The 22,484-nt window shown below is 42.5% G+C and overlaps 1 protein-coding gene across 2 annotated transcripts in view; it reads right to left on the minus strand.

The window, feature by feature from the left end:
• The window catches only part of TLN2 (talin 2), a 440,641-nt gene that overhangs the window by 202,659 nt on the left and 215,498 nt on the right, over positions 1 to 22,484 (minus strand). Inside the window, exon 4 of one of the 2 annotated variants that reach the window (XM_032622982.1) lies at positions 17,629 to 17,690. The exons of the other annotated variant lie outside the window; for it this stretch is intronic. The gene's annotated coding sequence lies outside the window, so the exon portion shown is untranslated. The remainder of the gene's footprint in view (positions 1 to 17,628; positions 17,691 to 22,484) is intronic. 2 annotated transcript variants of the gene reach the window in all.

The raw sequence follows: 22,484 nt of genomic DNA on the forward strand, positions 1-22,484 counted from the left end.
ACAAATTAGGGGTATGAGACTAACAGATACAAACTATTATGTATAAAATAAACAACCAACAAGGATATACTGTGTAGCACGGGGAATTACAGCCATTATCTTATAAGCTATAACCTACAGCCATAACCTACAATGGAGTATCATCTGCAAAAATACTGAATCACTATGCTGTACAGCTGAAACTAAAATATCGTAAATCAACTATACTTCAATAAAAATACAAATATAAACTCTAGGGATAAACTGACAAATTTGCTGGGGTGTAAATCACTCCGTGGGTTAGTTTTTCCCCTGCAGCTGGTGACAACTGTGGGGTTTCCTGAAACGGTGAGATCCACGAGCATAGCTGGCGATAACAGTCAGTGGGAAACTTGATGACATCATGGGTGCTGTTTACACAACACAGCAGAGAGAGTGAGATGGTTAGTATCTTCCATCCCCTGAGAATAGGAAGTAGTCCAGTATAACTATCCCTGCATGAAAGCATCCCTTCCCAGGCTAATAACTGGACTTTCTGAAGAGCAAATGAATGGTCCCTGTAGCCAAGCAGAGAAAGACTCAATCGCCGGGAAAGGCAGAGCCACGACACGGGGCCGAGAGCAGAAATGCGCAGCAGGACAGACCACACGGGAGAGCTCAGACGGAAGTAGAAGACACAGAGGGGAGCGAGGAGAAACGGGCAAATTGAGGAACGGGGGGCTGCAGGACAGAAGGTGCAGAATCAATGAGCAACACGGGAAAGAAGCCCAGAACATGGGGAAGCAGAAGACAAGAAGAGAAGCAGGAAAGGTATGACAGGGAAGGAACATTTCTATCCAAAACAACCGGAAAAATGAAGAAGCCGTTGACTGAGGGGGAGGAAGCTGCTGGAAGCACAGGTCTGGGGTGAAAAGTTGCTAAGGAATTTCTCTGGGATGTATTCAGCGAGAGGTGGAGCAAACACAAAACTGGAGATACGATGCGGGGTGCGGGAGTGTCGTCACGTTCAAGTCTTTGGGGCTAGAAAGATCATCTAGGGAGTGAGCATGAGAGGGAAGAGACCTGAGGTCTGGGTCCTGGAACAGTGTTCTAGAATCAGGACAAGAAGGAGCCCGCAAGGAGACCTAGTGGTAGGGGAGGGAGGAACATGGAGAGAGGGTAGGACCAGAGGGAAAGTGCCTCAAGCAGGAGGGAGAGATCACGTGTGTCAAATGCGAATCACAGTTCAGGAAGAGGGGTGCTGAGACAGGACAGCGGAATCTGGCTGCTTGGAGGTCTCTGGCAGCCGGGAAAAGAGCGGGGGTAAGGCCAGAGCAGCAGGTCTACAAGACAAGTGAGGAGGGGAGCTGGCCCAACAAGTACAGAGGCCTGATGGAAGGGGTGGCGGAACAGGCGGTAGCTCTGATTTATGCTTTGAAGGCTTTTTCTCCAGAAACAATTCACCACATGGATGCTGCAACCTCCCTTTCTAGCCAGCATCTATACAGACCTGGTTTCCCCTTATTACGGCCCTTGGGGGCAGTCCCAGGACAGCTAAGTGTCCTTACTGGAGGCAGGTGCCTCGCCACACAATGCCGCTGCCCGTGTGTGTGAGAGGAGAGGGGAGGAGAGGGTGAGTCTTGGTTCAAGCAAAGGGCGCTGGACAAGGAGTGTGTGGTCCAGGTTCAGTCCCAGCCTGTCGATGCCTTGGACCTTCTCTCTCTGCTTTTCAGAGAGCAGAAAGCCACCAACTCCCATGAAAGGAGCCTCCCAGGAGGCACGTGCTGCTTGGCCAGCTCCTCCCCCATTCTCCTTATCCTGACATCTCACAATGGAGGCCACTATCCTTAGCTCAGGGCAGATGTTGAACGGAATAAGGGACACCAGAGATTTATTTCACGGTCTACCATCTCAAAACAACCACTGCGAAAAGCATCAGTTTCACTATACGGGAACACGTTACGCAAAAAAACAAAAAATCCACATCAGTCACTCTGAACGAGCTCTGCACGGTCGTCAAAAACTAAAAGGCTCCAATTTCTTCTACTTACTCTTGGCTCTCTGTTTTATTATGACTCAGTGTTCCCAAGTATGAAAGCATGAAACAAGACCGACAATTTCCTGCATGGGAATGTTTTAAAAAATGCAAATTATGCACATAAAAATGCTTTATAAACGACAAAATTATGTATAAAGCCAAGGTACTTTTCCTACTATCACGCAAGAGGATCCCCCACACAGAAAAACCTCAGTGAGGTCTGAATCCAAAGTGGATGGCGATTTAATCACCATCCCATGGGGAGCACGGCAATGAGCTGTTTCTAGCCCTCCTCTAGACACCATGAGAGACGTGCAGAACAGACATTTGTTGGAATAAAGTGTCCTGACTTGCGGCAGAAAGGAGGTAGGATTAAAGCATAAAGCAACCTAGAGATGCCAGCGAAAGCTGAGCGTGTATTCAACGCCCGTGAGAAGTCTCACTATAGATCCATTCAAGCCCTAAGAAAATCATGCAGCTCTGACGACACGCCATGATAAAACTTGACTTTTCCCCTCTCTCCGCTGTGATGTTTTCAGGTCAGCACAGCACTGACCCTGACTACAACTGACCCTCAATGTCCACTTTCCTGTAACCTCACCCCTCCTGCTAATTCCTGTCCCTCCAGGCTGGGAGCCTAGGAGAGCTGACCAGGCTTCCTCTTCTGGTTTGGCTGCACGAAGGCTGAGGGCCGAACGTGTATGCCGTTTCTCGCAGTACTGTTAGTGTCTAATTCGCCTCTATTTTATGATCCTATCCTTGCTCTTCTTCTGCCCCAAGTTAAATGTCTATCTAGTTGAACTTTAAGTCCCTGTTCATTTTTTGCTAAATGATAGGGTACAGGAATTCCCTGGCAGTCCAGTGGTTAGGACTCCACACTTTCAATCCTGTTGGCTTGGGTTCGATCCCTGGTCAGGGAACTAAGATCCTGCAAGCTGCGTGGCATGGCCGAAAAAAAAAAAAAAAAAAAAAAAAAAAAGACAGGGTGTAGAGGCATAAACCATCCATTACTTTCCTTTGCATAATCGCTTCTCACTCTGACCATTTTGGCCCTGATTGTATGTGTGAAGGTCACCTGGACCGAGACAGAAACCCTTCTGTGCCATCCATTGTGGAAGATGAGCCAATAGTTTCACCAGTGATGAAACCCAGACATTCTCTCCTTTCAAAGTAAACACTTTTTAGTCCCAGGGAGCTGTAAACAGCCCAGTATGATGGCAGCAATGCAGGCTGCAGGCTCACCCCAGTCCACCCTGGGACAAACAAGCCCAACTCAGCCAAGACCTCCTCCTCTCCAAAAGCAATGGTGGTCAAGATGGGCAACCACCCCTTGGCTCTCTGCCCTGGTGAGGGCCATGGTGTTCCAACCCCACCCCTGCCTTACCAGCTGCCACCCTAGGCTGGTCACTTAAGTGCCATCTGCCTCAGTCTACTCCTCTCCAAAATAGGAGACAATAATAAATCTACCTCAAAGATTGTTAGAGAACTAAAGAAGTTCATACATGTCAAAGGCACAAAGAAAGTATAGGGTCAGGGTTTGTTATTATTATTTATTAGTCATGGCGCTTGGACAAACACTGAAAACAGCATACTGTGTTCAGCCTCCACCTGAGCTGCGAAATTCATTTTATTATTTATTCTGCATCTATCGTATACTAGATACTATTAGGGGCACTCGGGAAGCAAAGACAGACAAGATTCCTGCCTAGTTGGAGCTGACCTTCTAGTAACCCTTTTCACTACACAGTTCCTGTGTTCATCCTCATTCATATCTCACAACGTGATTTTTCTAGATGCAGAACTATCAAAGGATGAGCCCTGAAGTGGAACGTTTCTGTGGATCAGGTAACTCCTAGCACTCCTAGCTGTCGCTCTTGCATGTTAGTTGAATTCCCTCAATCCAGGAGGCCAAAGGAAAGAACACCTCCCCCTGTGGGGCAGGGCTGGTATCACAACATGTCCTCTGCCCAGGAGTAACCCACGTGAGGTGCCATTGGTTCTGCATACTCTGCTGTACAGCAGAGGAGTGGCACTCAGCTGGCAGGACCACAGCGACAGGCCACCAAGCCTCAGTGCAGCCCTGGATCTGCAGGAGAGTAAGAGCTACCCACCTCCCCCTCCAGCCGCTGACTCCATTCTGACCCATTGGAAGACTGCTGAACCCAATTACGATGGCTGTGCCTGACCCCTTCTGTAGGTCTGTTCCTCTCTCAGCAGGCAAAATACAGCTCTGTTTGGTGACAGCATGCATCACATAACTGAATGTCGGCATAAAATGTGGGCCTATATAGAAGCTATTATTCATCTGTGTTTCTATCTCCTGTGAATGATTCTGCTCTCAAAGAAATGCCCCGGAGCTTCCCCGTCTCTCCACCCCTTACCTGCTCCTCTGAAAGGCAGGAGGGGGGAAAGCCCATCTGACAAGTAAGAACCCATTGTAACTGGGCCACGGCTACCCAGAGATGCCTTGAAAGCTAAGGCCATAGCACAGTGCCCACCACAAGTAGATGCTTAATAAATGTTTGTGGAATTAATATGCACATCATGGAAAGACGTGCGCCAATTTTTTTTCTAAATTTGTCATTAGGAATTATTTACACTCACCTCATGACTCAAGGATGAACAGAGAGCAAACATCCAGCAGACCCCACTATTTCTACTCATCCGCAACCATTTACACTGACCACAGAGACTAAACCTCATGGCTCACAAGATGAAGTTCCTTATTTTGGCAAATGAGAAACAAAAGAAAACCAAATCCACACCAGGTGGGAATAACTGGAAGCTCCCTGAGAGCAGGGACCATGTATATCGCTCACCATCAAGTACCTGCCAGAGAGAAGGGCTAAGTATTTGTTTAATGCATGTATGGAGGTGCAAGTCATCAAGAGAACCAAAGCGTGCATACAACGGTGAATACAGAATGATGGGAAAAAACCTCTGAGATTGTTTTCCATGTTCAGATGAAGAAACTATAATCTTGAGATCAACTGATCTTCTCAAGGTCACACTGGTAGCAAACCACAACCAGAACTTCCCACGTTGCCACAATGAACAGGGTTGGTTACAGGTGTGGTGTGATTAGAGCCCTCCGAGGCTCTAACTTACCCTCCAACTTACCCTCCCGTCCCCAGCCGGCTCCCGGCACTGGCACCTGAAACTCCATTGCTAAGTACATAGTTGGTCGTAATGATTTGTGTCCAGTTAAATTTTGCTGTAAAAGCAGGCATTTGCATTCATCACTGTCTTAGAAAGTTAAGTTTTAGAACCTTTCAAGCAAAGGAGCTGAGAGCTCTCCTTTACTAAAGATGATTCCTAATTACCAAGAAATTCTGAGGTGGGAGGGATAGTTTAGTGCAGACCAGTCCAGAACCTGGCACTGTTGAAAAAGGGCAACGAGCAGAGAAGCATAGGAAGACCCGCTAAAAGGAAGGGGAGCAGACACCTATGTGTTTATAGCGTTATAATTTGCTTAGAGCCAATTTTTAATACATACAGCATTTTGAAATAGATGGGTAATCAGGCTCAAACTGCTTAGCTCCAGGGTCTGGGCCCCCCCATTCACCCATTTCCCATCTCACACTGTAAGAACTCTCCATTTTAACAGAACAAATATATTTTCAATCCCTGCATCACTCAGTTATTTTCCCCTGTGTGGCATACATCGGTCTGAAATGCACCACCATGCTTCTCCATTCTTCCTGGTTACTCACCAGCATCAAGCTTTGCTTTGAGAAACTAGTCTTTCCAACCATCCCAGCTGGCAGAAACCCCTCTCCTCTCCTAGGCTCTCAGACACTCATCTGTAGCCTTCCCAGGGGGAAGTCCCCACTGAAACAACCAAGAGATGCTATGCCTCGTGTCCATTTGGCACGGAACAGTTTCATGGCACTTTCACAGGTGTCTTTTTACTTGATGTGCTCAACAGGTTACAAAGGAAAATAGGTTTTGTTTTGCACCCCCATTTCACAGACAAAGACAGAGGATCTGGGAGCATAGGTGAATCCCTGGCCTGTGTGTGGCATATACTGCTGTTTCCCATCAGACTACTAGGAAGGCAGTGCTGGCTTTCCAGCAATCCCACTGTTTGCCTATGCTTGCCGAGACAGCTGAATAAATCATCCACACGTCTTAGTCCCTTTTGCGTGTTACCTTTCAGTCCTGCTACTTCCTTCCTCTGACAAGTAAGGAAGAAGGCTCTTAACTCTGATTTTGAATTCTCTTATACCCTAACTCATTCAAATGATTTGAGGCTGTTTACAAAAAAAAAAAAGAGAGAGAGAGAGAGAGAGAGAAATAAAAGGTCAGGTCTAAGAAGAAAAACAGAAGAAAAACAGAAGTGAAGGTCAAGACCATGAGAACTGTGAATTATTCACCATTCATTTGGCTAACTGGGAATAAACGCATCCCATAATTTCTTCTGACCCTTGGTGACAAGCCTGTAAAATCCTAAGAAAGATTCTTTAGGCTACTGCCGATGCTGATAAACACAAGCTTTATCACTAAAGGCACACACTCCTGGGATGGGTACAGATAGACTAGCTTTTACTTGGGAAAAAAAGAGAGCTTTGTTCTACAATGAGATGGGAAAAATATATTCAGTGTGCTCCAGACTGAACCTGGGAGAATGCGTGAAAAGAACTGCACACACGTTCCCCCTCAGGTCACCTTCCTCATGCTTGTGCCTAATTTAATGCTAAAACAGCACACACCTGACTGAAGGCTAGCTGCCAATGTGGACTTCAGTTGTGAGGTGACAAGGCAAACCATCATGCTTGGTTTCACTTAATTAAGAAACTGAAGAAATCTCCCACTTCCTGGCTCCATTTTCTTTCACTGAAAGGGTTTTCACTGCTGACCTCAGACGGCTGAATTCCAGGCTACAAACCACCAGCATCATCCATCACTCAAAAAGGTAATAGTGCATGGTTTTGGCAAGGACGGATTCTGAAGAAAACAGAAAGTATTAAAAACATATTCTTGCTGTTTCTCTATGTTAATCCATTAACCATAAATCAGAAGTGCATTTCTGTTAGAGCCCAGACCTAAAAATCTGGCACTTATGTGGAGAATGGAAACAAACCAAGGGATGTGACTAAAACTTACATTTCTGGAGATTTAAAGTCCATTAACATATTATCAGAGTGCCAATCCTAGCAATTACTCATGAGATTAGATTTTCCAAAGTATCTTCATTTTCCATGGCTACTCATTCCAAGATCACCCTCATTTTATATCTAAAACTTGCAGTGTTTCAGTTACACTTAACATAGCCTGTGGTATCCCAAATCTCAGACTTAGACATCATCAAGTCCAGCTTTCTACCAGATAAATAAATCTTTGCTATAACTTTCCCAATCTCCCGAATTCCTTAACTACATTTAGTTTTTAAATTTCTTAAATCAAAAAGAAAAGCAGGGAACATATAAGCGATTATGTGTCTGGCACTGGTTCTAAGCCCTTTTTGTAGTCACTGAATCTTCACCATAACCCCATGCTAAGGAGTTTAGGCTTCACCCAGTGAAGGCAACCAGGACACAGTGGTTACATGGCTTGACAGAGGCCACTGCACTGGGGGCTGTGCCTCCAACTGTGTGCTTTTAAAACAGAAAGAAACATGGAAAAATAAACGTAGGGCTTGGCTTAGGAGAGTGGTAAAATGGGTGAGATGTGTATTGTTTTTTACTAACAAACTTTCACCGGTTGCATTATTACACGTCATACACTGAACTAATAAGCACTTGACTTAATGAGTCAATGAGAGAGTCCTGTTTGCTCTGGATAATCAGGCTTAAGAGGCTGTGTCTCCTAAGCAACAGGCACACACAGGTGTAAGGGGAGGTTTAAACCCAGATCTACCAGAATCCGGCCTTTTGTCTGGCCTCACCTCACTCAAGGATAATAAGCACTGCTAACATTCTGGCACATCTCCTTTGTGTTGTTTATGTATAATTTTAAGTAGGTTGAGATGACACATTGTATAGAATTCTGCATCCTGATGCTTTCTTCCATTCTAATAACACAATAATCATTTTCCACAATACTGCAAACTTTTTAGAAACATTGTTTTAAATAGATGCATAACACAGCAATGCAAGGCATCATAATTTACTTTGCTCTATCTTCCTTTTTGTGTACATCAGCTACTTGTTTTTACTATTATAAATAAGGCCATGAGAGGATTTGTCTTTTTAAAAACTCTTGTTCTTTATTTCAGATTTTCTTAAGCTAGATTTTTTTTTTTTAAGGAACCATCAGTATTTTTAAAGAGCAACCCCGAAGATGTTAAGGCAAGAAGAAAAAATCTGAATGTACAGACATCAGCAGTTTGATTTATAGGTTAGCTAAATGAATATGCATTAACAACTAGAAAAACCAGTAATCAATCTATTAGATTTTATAATTCAATCTACCCCACAGAATGAGTCTGCTATCAAGGACTCAGGCTGCAAAGGACCCTATCAAACAAGTTGACAAAAGGCATGAATGGGGGAAAAACATGTGGCATGGGCAGTAAACCAGATTTACAGAAAAGAGGCAGAGGAAAGATAAATGCTTAACATAAATTTTAAAATGTATTGCAAACAGTGGAAATGACAGACAGAAAAAAGGATTAGACTAGACTTTACCAAAGAAAATAGCATGGATGTGTCTGATAAATATCAATGCTCTGCTTTCTGTAAGTGCAAGTTTCAAGAACTGCCCAGTAGATCGAACCAGAATTACAAGAGAGATATTAACTAAACTGAAGGGCTCGGATGGAGTACCATTTTCCTATACTTAATAAAATAAAGCCAAATCAAAAGTCCTGCCAATTTCATCAGTGAGTGATGGATAAGATGTACACTTCTAAATGACAAAACCAAATCAAATTTAAGTCTGTGTACAAAAATATTACTTCATCAGGAGCACTGGGAAGAAATAAACATGTCCCCAGGGCTATGACATGAAATGATGAACTCTTGACAGTGTGGGTGAGTATAGCATAGTATTTTAAATTATTATTTTAAGATAGTGTCATATTATCAGTCTCGATAACCTAAACTACTTGAAAGACGATTTCGAGAACAAATACAAAACTTAAGCTAAAGATGGAAAAATAACAGAAGAAAATACAGAGACGGGTCAAGAGAGAGGGAAACAAAGGATAAGGATCTCCAAAGAAATGGCAGGACTGAAGCATTTCCTGACTTTGAAAGTGTGAGTGCCTCATCTACAGGAATTATGCTACAAAATTTTGTCACCTATCAGTAATGGCTTATAAAATTGATACTCATCTTGTCCTCCAACAAAAACACCTAAGAGAATGTTATAGGTTGAATTGTGTCCCCCCTGCCCCCGGCTCCTGAAATTCATATGGTGACGTCCTAACCCCAAGAATCTCCGAATGTGCCCTTATTTGGAGATGGGGAATTTATAGAGATAATCAGGGTAAAAGGCGATCATTAGGGCAGACCCTAATCCAAAATGATTGGTATCCCTATAAAAAGGGGAAATTTGGACACAGAGACATGGATAGAGGAAAGCTGATGTGAAGAGACATAAGAAGACAGGCATCTACAAGCCAAGGGGGGAGAGGGGCCTGGAACAGGTCCTCCCCTTCTAGCCCTCGGAAGAACACCTTGATCTTGGACTTCTAGCCTCCAGAAGTGTGAGACGGTCAATTTCTGCTGATTGAGCCACCTAATTGGGGGTTCTTTGTTATGGCAGCCTTAGCAAACTAATACCCTTAGCCAGGCTAATTATGGTTCAATTCATATTTCAATTAGTCCCATTCTCCTAAATATAAGAAATTAGTACAACTTTGACACAAATGACTAACAGCACAGTCAATATACATAGTAATACAGGTTTTGTTTATGAACATGTAAACGTAGGCACAGATGTAGCTACTGGTGTATGCAAAGGCATATGTATAATATATGGGTTTATTCTGCCTAAGGTCACAAAAATAGTAAATGACAGGGAGGACTCTAACCTGGGTATATCTACCTTCAGGGTCCCTGGTCTTGCTAGAATACCATCCAACGAACTAGACTGCAACGTGGAAAATGCTTCTCGTTGTAGGATACTGCGATTGAAGATATGTAGAATTTTGGATTCTTACAGGAAAATATGGAAGAGACTATGTAAGTGTTTTATTGGAGTGGTAAAATTGTATTTTTTGAGTTTGATTTTTTTTTTTTTTGCCTTTAGTTATAGTATACACTATTTTTTCAGGAATTTAAATAAATTCAACTACAACACAAGACCACTTTCAATTACTCTAATCTTGATGAAACTGAATGGCTCTCTTCCTTGTAAGAACATCCCCTCCGTTGTATGAGACAGGAAGCTCCCCAGGCAAGTCCATCCTTCAACTGAGTTATTTTCACAACCTTCTCTGGAAACTCCCCCTACTTTCAACACAACTACCTTAAGTTGTAGAAATAATTATCGAGGCACAAGTAACTCATAGACACAGGATGAATCAGATCCAGGGCTATGGTGAAAGCAACGGAGCAGGCTGATAATTGGTCAGTCACTTATAAGGTACAAGATACCGTGCTGAGAGCTTCGCGAGAAAAAAATGAGATGGAACAGGGCTGGACCTGCATACATGGGCCGAAATGCTCACAACACACATATGACCCACACCCAGAGAGAGGACTCCCCTATGAGCTAATAAAGAAGTTATAGAAAAAAGCAGATGCAATGACAAGAGGACCAGAAGTACCCACAGAATGAAGACAGAACTTTGGGTAGAGTCAGTTGGGAATAACATTAGGCTGAGGGTGAGATATAAGCTCAGCCTTAAACAAAGGACAGGATTTGAGTAGATAAGGGAGAATGGTAGCCTTCAAGATGGTGTTAGAAGCTACCTTTCAACCCCAGGGGAAGTTCTGCTCTTTGTTCAAGATTCAGTTTGTCACACCGCCTACTCCTCTCTCAGACAGTACTCACCACCCAGGACTAGTTACCACCATGACTCCAGGGCCTGGCACAGAGCCTGGGAGATGAGTAGGTATTCCATAAAGACTGAACACTGAGTAACTATTTCTGAGCCTGCTCTTCACACATAAATGATGGGCTCCTGGATGGCCTACCATTCCTCATTATCCTCACCACTGGGAAGACTTTCAGAACTATTTGATATACTGTTGGATGCAATTCCTCTATTTGACTTCCTTCCTTTTTATCACAGAGGGACAAGCATTAGAAAGAAATTATAATCTGTTAAGAAAATTAGGCCATTTCCTTCAGATTTTAAAAAACCATCTTTCAGCCAATTTCAAGCATATCTCTTCCACTGTCTTGACTAATATTGAGACAAATCATGTTACGGAGAAAACAAATTTGGACTTGGAGTTAGAGCACATGGGTCTCAATGGCAGTACCACCACTTAGGGTCTGTATGACCTTACGATTCCAGAGTTACAATGCATACCAAGTCTCAGTTCATGCAAAACTCACTTAAAATAACACATAGCAAAGATCTTGTTGCTGGAAAAGTCTACCCACAATATTAGCTGCTACTATTATTATTAACACCTAATATGCTGTTTGGATAAAAATTTAAAATACAGCATTCTAAAAAGGTATTCCTCTCTGCAAAAGAGACACAAAGATAATTGATGGTCGTTTGGCCAGTGGACAGGGTAGGAAGGGTAATGGCTCTTCAATGAGAACCAACTTAACATGCCTTGCTTGAGGGGTTCTCTCCCCACCTCACCCCCTTACCTAAAAGGTGGCCAGTGAGATAATTTTATGACTCAGGTAGGTTTGTTTGGTTTTTTTTTTTAAATGACTATTCTTTAAAAATTATTTTTATTTATTTGGCTGTGTTGGGTCTTTGTTTCTGCATGTGGGCTTTCTCTAGTTGTGGCAAGCGGGGGCTACTCTTCGCTGTGGTCCGCGGTTTTCTCATTGCGGTGGCTTTTCTTGTTGCAGAGCATGGGCTCTAGGTGCACGGGCTTCAGTAGTTACAGCACGTGGGCTCAGTAATTGTGGTGTACGGGCTTAGTTGCTCCACGGCATGTGGGATCTTCCTAAACCAGGGCTTGAACCCATATCCCCTGCATTGGCAGGCAGATTCTTAACCACTGTGCCACCAGGGAAGCCCTATGACTCAGGTAGTTTTTAAATGGAGAAAATTTTTAGACCAGGCAGGGCAGTGCTGTGGCTACTCTAGTTCTTAAATCTTACATAGAACTTATTAAAAAAGAGAGACAACTGAGTTTCAGTCTTGATTCTGCTTTTCACTGTGGCAGGAAGCCAACTGGAATGGTATACAAAATGCTCGCTTCTTAAAGAATGCATTCATCCATTTATTCACTTATTCAGCCACATATACTCATTGAGTGCCATTACTAGACCAGATGCTGCTCCTCAGACAGAGAGGACCCCAACAAGCAGTACAGGGTGATGAGTTTGGAATAAGAGCTGATGTCACTCTGAATGCAAAGTCCTTCCAGTGTCTAAGTGATCGTAAGATGAAGTCAGGGCTCTAAGAGTTCAGGCGGCTGGGAGTCCTCGAGGTTCCTGAAAGGCTTTAAGATTAGTTTGGGTCCTTCACAGGCAAGACTTAACTGGGTATGATTCAGACAGAATGGGAATGGCCTACGGCACAGGCAAGCAAGAAGTGATCACCCTAAACACCTCCCCACACAGTGGCACAAGTCCTCGGCATGACACTGTGCCCTCTGTGAATGATCTGTCTATAACAATTGAAGGCCAAAAAACAGCTGCTGGAGTTGTCTCAAAATCTGTGAGGAGGGGAAAGAACAAGTAACTTCTCATCAGTACTCATGGGGACTTTGTGGCCGCTGTGTCTTACTGGTGGCCTCATGGCAGCACCCGCTGTTATCCCTGTGGGCTCTCACATCACCAAGGCTCCCAATGAAACTGGAATTGACAGGTTTTATCATCATTACCAACATATCGTATATATAAATATAGCTATTAAAAAATACCTACTGGGCTTCCCTGGTGGCGCAGTGGTTGAGAGTCTGCCTGCCGATGCAGGGGACACCAGGTCGTGCCCCGGTCCGGGAAGATCCCACATGCCTCGGAGCGTCTGGGCCCGTGAGCCATGGCCGCTGAGCCTGCGCGTCCAGAGCCTGTGCTCCGCAACGGGAGAAGCCACAACAGTGAGAGGCCCGCGTACCGCCAAAAAAAAAAAAAACAAACACCCTATCAGGGCTTCCCCGGTGGCGCAGCGGTTGAGAGTCCGCCTGCCGATGCAGGGAACACGGGTTCGTGCCCCGGTCAGGAGGATCCCGCGTGCCACAGAGCGGCTGGGCCCGTGAGCCATGGCTACTGAGCCTGCGCGTCCAGAGCCTGTGCTCCGCAACGGGAGAGGCCGCAGCAGTGAGAGGCCCGCGTACCGCAAAAAAAAAACCCTACTATCAAATTCTCACACTTGAAAAAAACGATGGATGATCATTTGTGCTACAGAAGGCATCCTGACATAACTGTGAATTCACTGAGCAAGCCCTCTTAAAAATTCACATGTTGAGTCTCATTGTTTTTCATCAAGTCCTCAGCGGACTGCAGCCTTTAACTCTGGGTCCCCCACCAAAGATGGTCTGAAGGGCCCCAGACATTGCTCAGTCTGCTCTTTTATTTCAGTGATCTCAACTTTCTCAGGGTTGGTTCTGATTTTAAAATTCCATGGCCCCATGTTTCAAAAAGATTTTATGTATTCCCCAAACTACATACATTTGTAATAATTAACTTTCCAGTTTCCGGTCACAGAAGACCTATCCCCTGATCAGAAAGTATAACCACCTTCTCCACACTGGGCTGCAGGAACTCAAGCCAAGTAAAAGGGCATGGCTTTCCCTTTGCTCACCTGCCTGCCTGCAGGATTTCTAAAATTCAGAAAGCATGCTAAAGGACCTTCCAAGCAAGGAGGCATGGCTTTGCTTCCAAGCTCCTTCCCAGACCTCTACCCTCCCCAAGAAAGGCGGATGAGCACCTACTGGGGTTGGGCTCTGGGTTGCTCTGAGGGTTTCCATCCTTTATTGTGGCTGTCAGACCAGGCGCATGGGAAGGGCCACCCAGGAAGGGCTGAAGCCAGGACTGGGAGAAAGGATGCATTAGGGAAGCCAGAGAGACCAGGTCCAGAGAGGGATGGGAAGCTGGATGGGAAGGAAGCTGGGGGACACATGGGAAGCTGTCAGCCAAACACATCTACATATTTGGCTTTTTGGGAGCGTTCAATTCTCATCCATGCTTCTCCTGACTCTTAGTATCCTGGGTGAGAGAGGGCTGGCTAAATATTGCAATGCCCCAGAAAAAAAAAAAAAAAAAAACTTTAATGAAACATCCTTTTGCGTTTTCCCCTATTCTGATTGCCTTTGAAAGACATGTATAAAATTTACTGAGAAAAAAGACTCTTCATTCTCTCCCCCCACCCCAGTGGTGACTCTCTCCATGAGCCAGTCTAAATGTCAAAAGAAAAAGGCATCTTCTCAGGAAAATATAAATATTTATAGACAGCATTACTCCATCACTCCTGAAATGTTTAACAGAGCTAGTTCTCCATTTCTCTTCTTTATTGATTTAGTTATGTGGTACATAATAATCAGAAAGCCAAAAAAAAAGGGTAACAGTAGAACTCAGTCATTAGGTCATGCATCAAATAAATGGAGACCAAAAATAATACTCATTAAATCTCTTTGTGATATATCCCCAGAGAGTGGTCACAGAAACAAGAAATCAATGTCAAAACAAACCTAGCCTCGGGCCATTGGAGATTGGCTTCTCAAGTACTTTCTCCTGTGATGAGAGCGTCCAAGTCTCTGGAATTCCTGCTCTGAGATATATGCTCTTAGAGCTAATTTCCCTAGCTGACTGAAGGGCCAATGGGAAAGAGTAGAAATGTAGGGGGTGTAAAGTCCTCACTCAGCTCTGAAAATATTTGGCTGGCCCTCCACTTTCCTAACCTCCTTTAGACCAGAGGACTTATAAAGTTTCAGGTCTGTTTTGTAGACCCCTCTTATGATACCTAAAATTGGGTTCTACCTGCATGATCAGTCTTCTTCCCTAGTGACAGCCAGCTTGGAATAAGAATTATGATTAGTGAGTATAATATTTGCTATGAAAAGACACAGAGGAACCTTAAATGCATATTATAAGGTGAAAGAGGCCCATCTGAAAAGGCTGTGTACTGTGTAATTCCAACTATATGACATTCTGGAAAAGGCACAGCTATGGAGACAATAGAAATGTCAGTGTTTTGGGGGTTGGGGGTGGAGTTAAGCAGAGCACAGAGGATTTTTAGGGCTGTGAAACCAACTCTGTATAATATTATAAGGATGAATATGTGTCATAATACGTTAGTTCAAACCCACTGAATGTACCACACCGAGAGTGAATCCTTAGGTAAACAATGGACTTTGAGTGATTACAGATTTGGGCCAATGTAGATTCATCCTTGGTTAAAAAGAAAAAAACATTTTTTTTTTTACTCTGTTGAGTGATACTGATAATTGGGGAGGTCTTGCATGTGTGGAAGCAGGGGGTATATGGGGACTCTCTGTACCTTCCTCTCAATTTTATATTGTTAATTCTAAATTGTAAATCTAAAATTTCTCTTAAAATAACTGTCTTCAAAAAATATTTTTTCCTGTGAGATAAAATTCTTAAAATTCTCTTTGCTTGGGTGTATACCTAGGAGTGTATATACCTAAACATAATTCTATGTTTAATCTTTTGAGGAACTGCCTGCTTTTCCAAAGCAGCTGTACCACTTACATTCCCCACCAGACATGTATGAAGATTCTAATTTCTACACATTCTCCCCAACACTTATGTCTTTTCAATTATAGCCATTCTAATAGGTGAAGTGGTATGTTATTGTGGTTTTGATTTGCATCTCCCTGATGACTAATGATGTTGAGCACATTTTCACGTGCTTAGTGACCATCTGTCTATCTTCTTTGGACGAACAGTTATTCTAACCCTTTACTCCATTTTAAAAACTGGATTATTTGCCTTTCTAGTGCTGGATTATATGACTTCTTTATATATTCTTTTCTTACCAATATTTTTTTATTTAAGTAGAGTTGATTTACAATGTTGTGGCAATCTCTGCTCTACAGCAAAGTGACTCAGTTATACACATAGAGACATTCTTTTTTTTATATTCTTTTCCATTATGGTTTATCACAGGATATTGAATATAGTTCCCTGTGCTATACAGAAGGACCTTGTTGTTTATCCATTCTCTATATAATAGTTTACATCTGCTAATCCCAAACTCCCACTGCGTCCCGACCCCACCCACCTCCCCCTTGGCAACCACGAGTCTGTTCTCTACGTCTAAGAGTCTGTTTCTGTTTTGTAGATAGGTTCATTTGTGCCATATTCTAGATTCCACATATAAGTGGTATCATATGGCATTTGTCTTTCTCTTTCTGACTTACTTCACTCAGGATGACAATCTCTAGTTGCATCCATGTTGCTGCATATGGCATTATTTTGTTTTTTTATGGCTAAGTAGTATTCCATTGTATATATGTACCACATCTTCTTTTTTTTTTTTCCACATCTTCTTTATCCATTCCTCTGTTGATGGACATTTAGGTTGTCTCCATGTTTTGGCCATTGTGAATAGTGCTGCTATGAACAGAGGGGTACACGTATCTTTTTGAATTATAGTTTTGTCCAGGTATATGCCCAGGAGTGGGATTGCTGGATCATATGGCAATTCTATTTTTAGTTTTCTGAGGAACCTCCACACTGTTTTCCATAGTGGCTGCACCAACTTACATTCCCACCAACAATGCAGAAGGGTTCCCTTTTCTCCACACCCTCTCCAGCATTTGTTATTTGTAGACTTTTTGATGATGGCCATTCTGACTAGTGTGAGGTGGTACCTCACTGTAGTTTTGATTTGCATTTCTTTAATAATTAGTGATGTTGAGCATCTTTTCATGTGCCTACTGGCCATCTGTATGTCTTCTGTGGCCAAATGTCTATTAAGGTCTTCTGCCCTCTTTATATATTATTGATACCGTGGTGTCCTTTGATGCCCCAAAGTTTTTAATTTTGATGAAGTCCAATATATTATTTATTTTTCTTTTGTTGCTTGTGCTAATGGTGTAATATTTAAGAAACTGTTGCCTGATCCAAGCTCATGAAGATTTACACCTATGTTTCCCTTCTAACAGTTTCATAGTTTTATCTCTTACATTTAGATCTTTGATCCATTTTGAGTTAATTTTTTACATATATGGTATGAGGTAGGAGTCCAATTTCATTTCTTCTCTATCAGCTTTAAAAACTAAGAAATAGCTTTCTGCTAACTTCCACTGAATGGCGGAGGTGGAGAGAAAGGCTAGAGAATTCCAAATTCAAGATTAATTTATGAGTAGGAAGAGAAGATAGCAATTGAACTTTACCTGATGGGTCTGAAATGACCTTCAGTAATTGTAGAAATCCAGTATTTTGAGCATTGAGGTGGAGCTCAGTGCTCTTTGATTTTCAAATGACCAGCCAAGTAAAGGAAGACTTCACATTTTAAGGGATATCACTTAAAGCCAACAAAATAAATAAAGTTACTGGATACCAGTAACATAGCCTGTACTCTGCTAGCCCCTAAGGTATAGTACACATATAAATATACATAAGACGCAGTCACTCACCCTAATGGCTAAGCTTGTGAAATAAGGCTGGTCCTTCCAGGAAACAGTTCAATTATATAAGCCTTTGGAGGAAAAACAGAGGTCAAATTTCTTTTAAGAGATATATCCTACTTGCTCAAGTCAACAGGGTTAGTGAAATACTCAAACAGGGCACAAGCTTCTTGGGACACTAGATTTGATTTTACAGTCTTGTTAATAACCATTCCGGCAACTCTTTCTATGTGTATAATACAATGTACACAACCACCTCATCAAATAAACAAAAAAGAAAATTTCCTGACTTTGAAGACATAGATAGAAGAGATTCTCTGAATAAAGAATGATGGGAAGAAGCTGTTAAAATGCTCTCTACATCCTCAATTACCTTTAGAATGTTCATGTATTCATAAGAGATTTTTCCAACACTTGAATGGACTCTCAGTTTTGACTGACCCTGGGTCTTTAACTTTTTTAAATAGCTTGATATTTGTCTTTTATTGGGCCCTCCAAACATGACAAAAGTGGAGAAAAGGAAAATATACTCAAAAACATATTTAGCAATATGTGGGAAGAAGAGCAGAAAATATGCAAAATGAATATATATACCCATTACTCTCAAAGGAACAAACGTTTCACAAGAGCTGCTCTGAGCCAGGCTCCTACAACCAAAGTAAAACCTCTTCCTTCAGAGAGCTCATGGCTTAGTACCTCAGAATGTCAAGGAAACTTCAGAAAGTGGCTCATTTGGGAGAAAAAAATCCACAAAACAGATATCAATACAGAAAGGCGGGCCAAAAAATACGAAGCTTTAAAAACAAAAATCACAGCTGGTAACACTCAGATACCTTCTAAAGCTCAGCTCAGGGTTCCTCTCTGAATCATCTTAGAAGAGGAGAATCACCTTAGAAGCAGTACAATCTTGGAAAGTGTCACTTAAGAGTGACATGGAAGTACCATCTCACAGAGACATGGGCTCACCATTTATGATCAGCCATTATGTGTCAGGCATATAATGTTTATCCCATCTACCCCATCTAGGGACCACATAAAGTTGGTGACACCAAGGAAGTGCCAGAGCCTAGATGCTATCTATCTAAATTTTAGTTCACCACCAAAATGACTGATGGAAAATTGAGAGTATCACCACCGTATAGGTAAGTCACCAGGACTGTCTGGGAATACCTTGTAGGTTAGCAGGGCAGGGAATTCCTCAAGTAGGACAAGACGCAGTAGAACATGATTATCTTATGACCGATTACTGTAAGGTCAACCAAGACCCCCTGCTCTGATTCTACAAGAAATAATCAACTTTCTGCTCTAGTGTTTGCTCTAATGAGTAGATTGGTCCTCCTAGGGGCTTCCAAATAAAACGTCCTCTCAAGAGGTCTCCCTGAAATAGGAAACCTCTTCTGTCACTTCACATCTACTTAGTTCCAAGGAACAAGGCTTTATGGAAGGGAGACTCAATTTCCCATTTACATCGGCCGTCCGATTTTCTTTCCCCATACATGGTATACAGAATCATCCAACCCTTCTTCTAATTCTAGATCTTAGTTACGAGGATCAATTAACAAGACTTTACTTAATATCCAGACCTTCCTTTGAAAAATGTCTCTCTTTTAGGACAGACTTAGAGAAAGCATATAGTCTCTACTAGAATTCATACATACTTATAATAATTTCATTTAATTCAACAAATACTGATTACTTCTTGAAGGTTCTACTGTGTACAATATTCTGAGTATTAATATTATTTCAACTTTTGCTCCTGTTTCAACGGCACTGCCTAATTGGGATCTTGCCTATACAAAGGCACTCCAGGAAAACTATGCAGTAGAGCCTGAAGCTGTTGTTTTAAAAGGCTGAGGAAGCCTCGGTGGGTATATGAATACTTTCAAAACTACAATCATTTAATCATATCCCAGAATTATACAATTTAAATAGAGCAATGCTTAACAATTAGCATCACTGTTAATCTTAAGTTTCTCAGTGTAAAGAGCCTTAGGATGTTAGCACAATTATGAAATTCTCATTTCCATATCAGAGCTTTAGAAAAGGAAAATGTTCACTTTCCATGTTGATAGTCCATGTGTGATTTCTCCCTTTTCATAATTTCCTCTACTGAAAGCTAAAGTCATAGCTCAACCAGAATCTTAATGAATGAAATTCCAGTGCTAAATACTTCAGAATTCCACATGACAAGGACAACAAACAACGTGACCCCTACCTGGAAAGAACTGAGAGGAGAAAACAAGCAAGCTGAAAACTGCCTAATAAAAATCATTCATTCTAAAAGTTTTCACAAGATGCTTTCTTAAAGAACCGAACCTCAGGGAAATCAGAAAAGGCAAAGAAAATTAATGTACTTCATAATGATACTGTAACAACATTATAACCAATTTTTAAATTTTATTTATTTATTTATTTTTGGCTGCGTTGGGTCTTCGTTGCTGCACGGGCTTTCTCTAGTTGCGGCGAGCAGGGGCTTCTCTTCATGGCGTTGCACAGGCTTCTCACTGCGGTGGCTTCTCTTGTTGCAGAGCACGGGCTCTCGGCGCATGGGCTTCAGTAGTTGTGGCATGCGGCCTCAGTAGTTGTGGCTCGTGGGCTCTAGAGTGCAGGCTCAGTAGTTGTGGCGCACGGGCTTAGTTGCTCCGCGGCATGTGGGATCTTCCCGGACCAGGGCTCAAACCCATGACCCTGCACTGGCAGGCGGATTCTTAACCACTGTGCCACCAGAGAAGTCCCTATGACCAAATTTTTACACTCAAGTTAAGTAGAGGTAATTCTGGTATAGCTAAGAGACAAAACCCTTAGCATGTATCCAGTGCGGCTCTATTTTGAAAATAATGCCTCTGACACACGGCAGTTCAATTTCTATGTTAGCCTCTAAAAAGCACAAATCAACGTTTCACAATATGATTCTGTGCATGATGAACCTCTTCACTTATCTCAAGGATAACTGCAACTATTAAATATTATTCTATGAATACAAGGTAATAGCAGAAATGAAGACTTAGCTTATCTAATTCCCTCCTTGGCTGGCTCCCAAAATTCACCAACTCCCTCCATCAGGAGGAACAAAGAGAGAGCAAGACAGAAATGGAAATATCTATAAAGGCTCCTCATGGTGAAACTGACCGAGGTACTTAGAATACAAACCTACCCTGCCAATAATACAGAAAATTTAATATCAAATTATCAAATCTTCCTGCACATCCAAGAGGATGAATAAGCCCCTTAAGATTTCTCGTTTGCCAAGAAACAAAAGGGTCTAACCTACTAGAACTGCATTAGACTTCATTGATAATGAAATTTTAAAAGGCATGCGTAAGAAAGGCATGGCTCGCATAAGCAAGCATAAAGCAAGGTGTTCCTTGCTTCTTTTACCACCAAGCATTTACCTTAGTCCTCCCTTTCAACCCTCAAAATAATAAGCCCACAATCCTATTTTAGTAGGGCAGAGTTTAAAATACTTATGTTAATATAACTGAATGTCTGCCAAGAGGAAAAACATTGGTATCTGTCCTTGTGCTAAAACTCATCCCACACTCCTCAAGCTTTTTTCCCCCTCTATGTCCACCATTCAGCATCAAACATGATTCATGACATCTTTAGTTTCATCTATATGTCAGCTTCACACCAGTGGCCACAGAAACCTGATCTAACTAAAAGCTCTTATTTATAACTTCCCATGTAGCGATACATGGGCCTCTAAGAGCTGTGTGTCCTTGGACAAGGCATTTATCAATCTGAGTCTCACTTTCCTCCCGGGTAATAAGTGGTGAGAACCAGGTGATCTCAGAGTGGCCTGCCATCATCCAATGCCTTATGTCTGGGTGCACATCTTTCCTGCTGGCTTGCCCGTATCAGGGAGAAAGCTAACTTCAGTCTTGGATTCTTAAGTTTATTGATCTCAAGAGACTCAGGATTTGAAATTAGGAAAGAAAATAATAAAAGGCAGTAATGAGGATGTTTGTTTAGTTCCCACACTCGTCAATAGTACTTTGGCCTGGGCCTTTGACTGCAAACTTCCTGGGGCAGGAGACCTGTTTCGGCTGATGTCAGTAAGCTATTTATGTTATTATTCCAGCAAAGTGGAATAATAAACACCAAATTTTAAAAAATTTTGCTAGTTTAAATGGATGAAAATCAACAAAAATAATTGTTCATATTTTCCTAAGCCACAGAACACAATTCTAGCAGATACTAGGTAGAACTGTTATTCTGAAAAATTGAGTGTCAATAATCTTGAAAGCTTCAAAGGCATGACCAGATTCTGTTAAAATGTGTTATATGTATTTACATGTGCTAATGCCTCACATGTACTCTTATCTGCTCTTATCCAAACGCTCAAAAATCATTAGGATGAATGGTTTGAAGTCAAGGGCTGTAGGAAGACACATGCTCTCCAACTCGCCCTACGGCACGAGGGAAAATACGGAATCTGCCCACTGTTCAGAACAGAATGTGAATGGATTTTGGAGAGAACTCAGGCCTATCTTCCCTGTAGCCTCCACATCCCCTCACTCCCTCTACTGCAGAATCACACGGGAGTAGCCCATAATCGTCCAGCATCCATTCCCATCTGCCCACTTAGATCTCTGCTCTCCAGCAAAATGATATCACCAGGGTACAGTCCGCAAGCCAGCCTGGTGATACGGAAGCCCAGATTGCCTGGATCTGAAAGAAGACTCTTACGGTTTAAAAAGACAGCTGGCTCCATTTAAGATTCCTCCCTGCCCATCAGCCTCAGCCCATGCTCCCCCTTTAATCCCCCAAACATATGCTGTGGGAGTTCCTGTCCTCTCCCTGCCCTTGCCATTGCACGGGAGCCTAGCTGTTCCCAGCAGCTGCTGGCTTCCTCTTGGCTCACC

Source organism: Phocoena sinus, chromosome 2 (genome assembly GCF_008692025.1).
Source record: "Phocoena sinus isolate mPhoSin1 chromosome 2, mPhoSin1.pri, whole genome shotgun sequence".
In the NCBI taxonomy this organism is placed as follows: Eukaryota; Metazoa; Chordata; class Mammalia; order Artiodactyla; family Phocoenidae; genus Phocoena; species Phocoena sinus.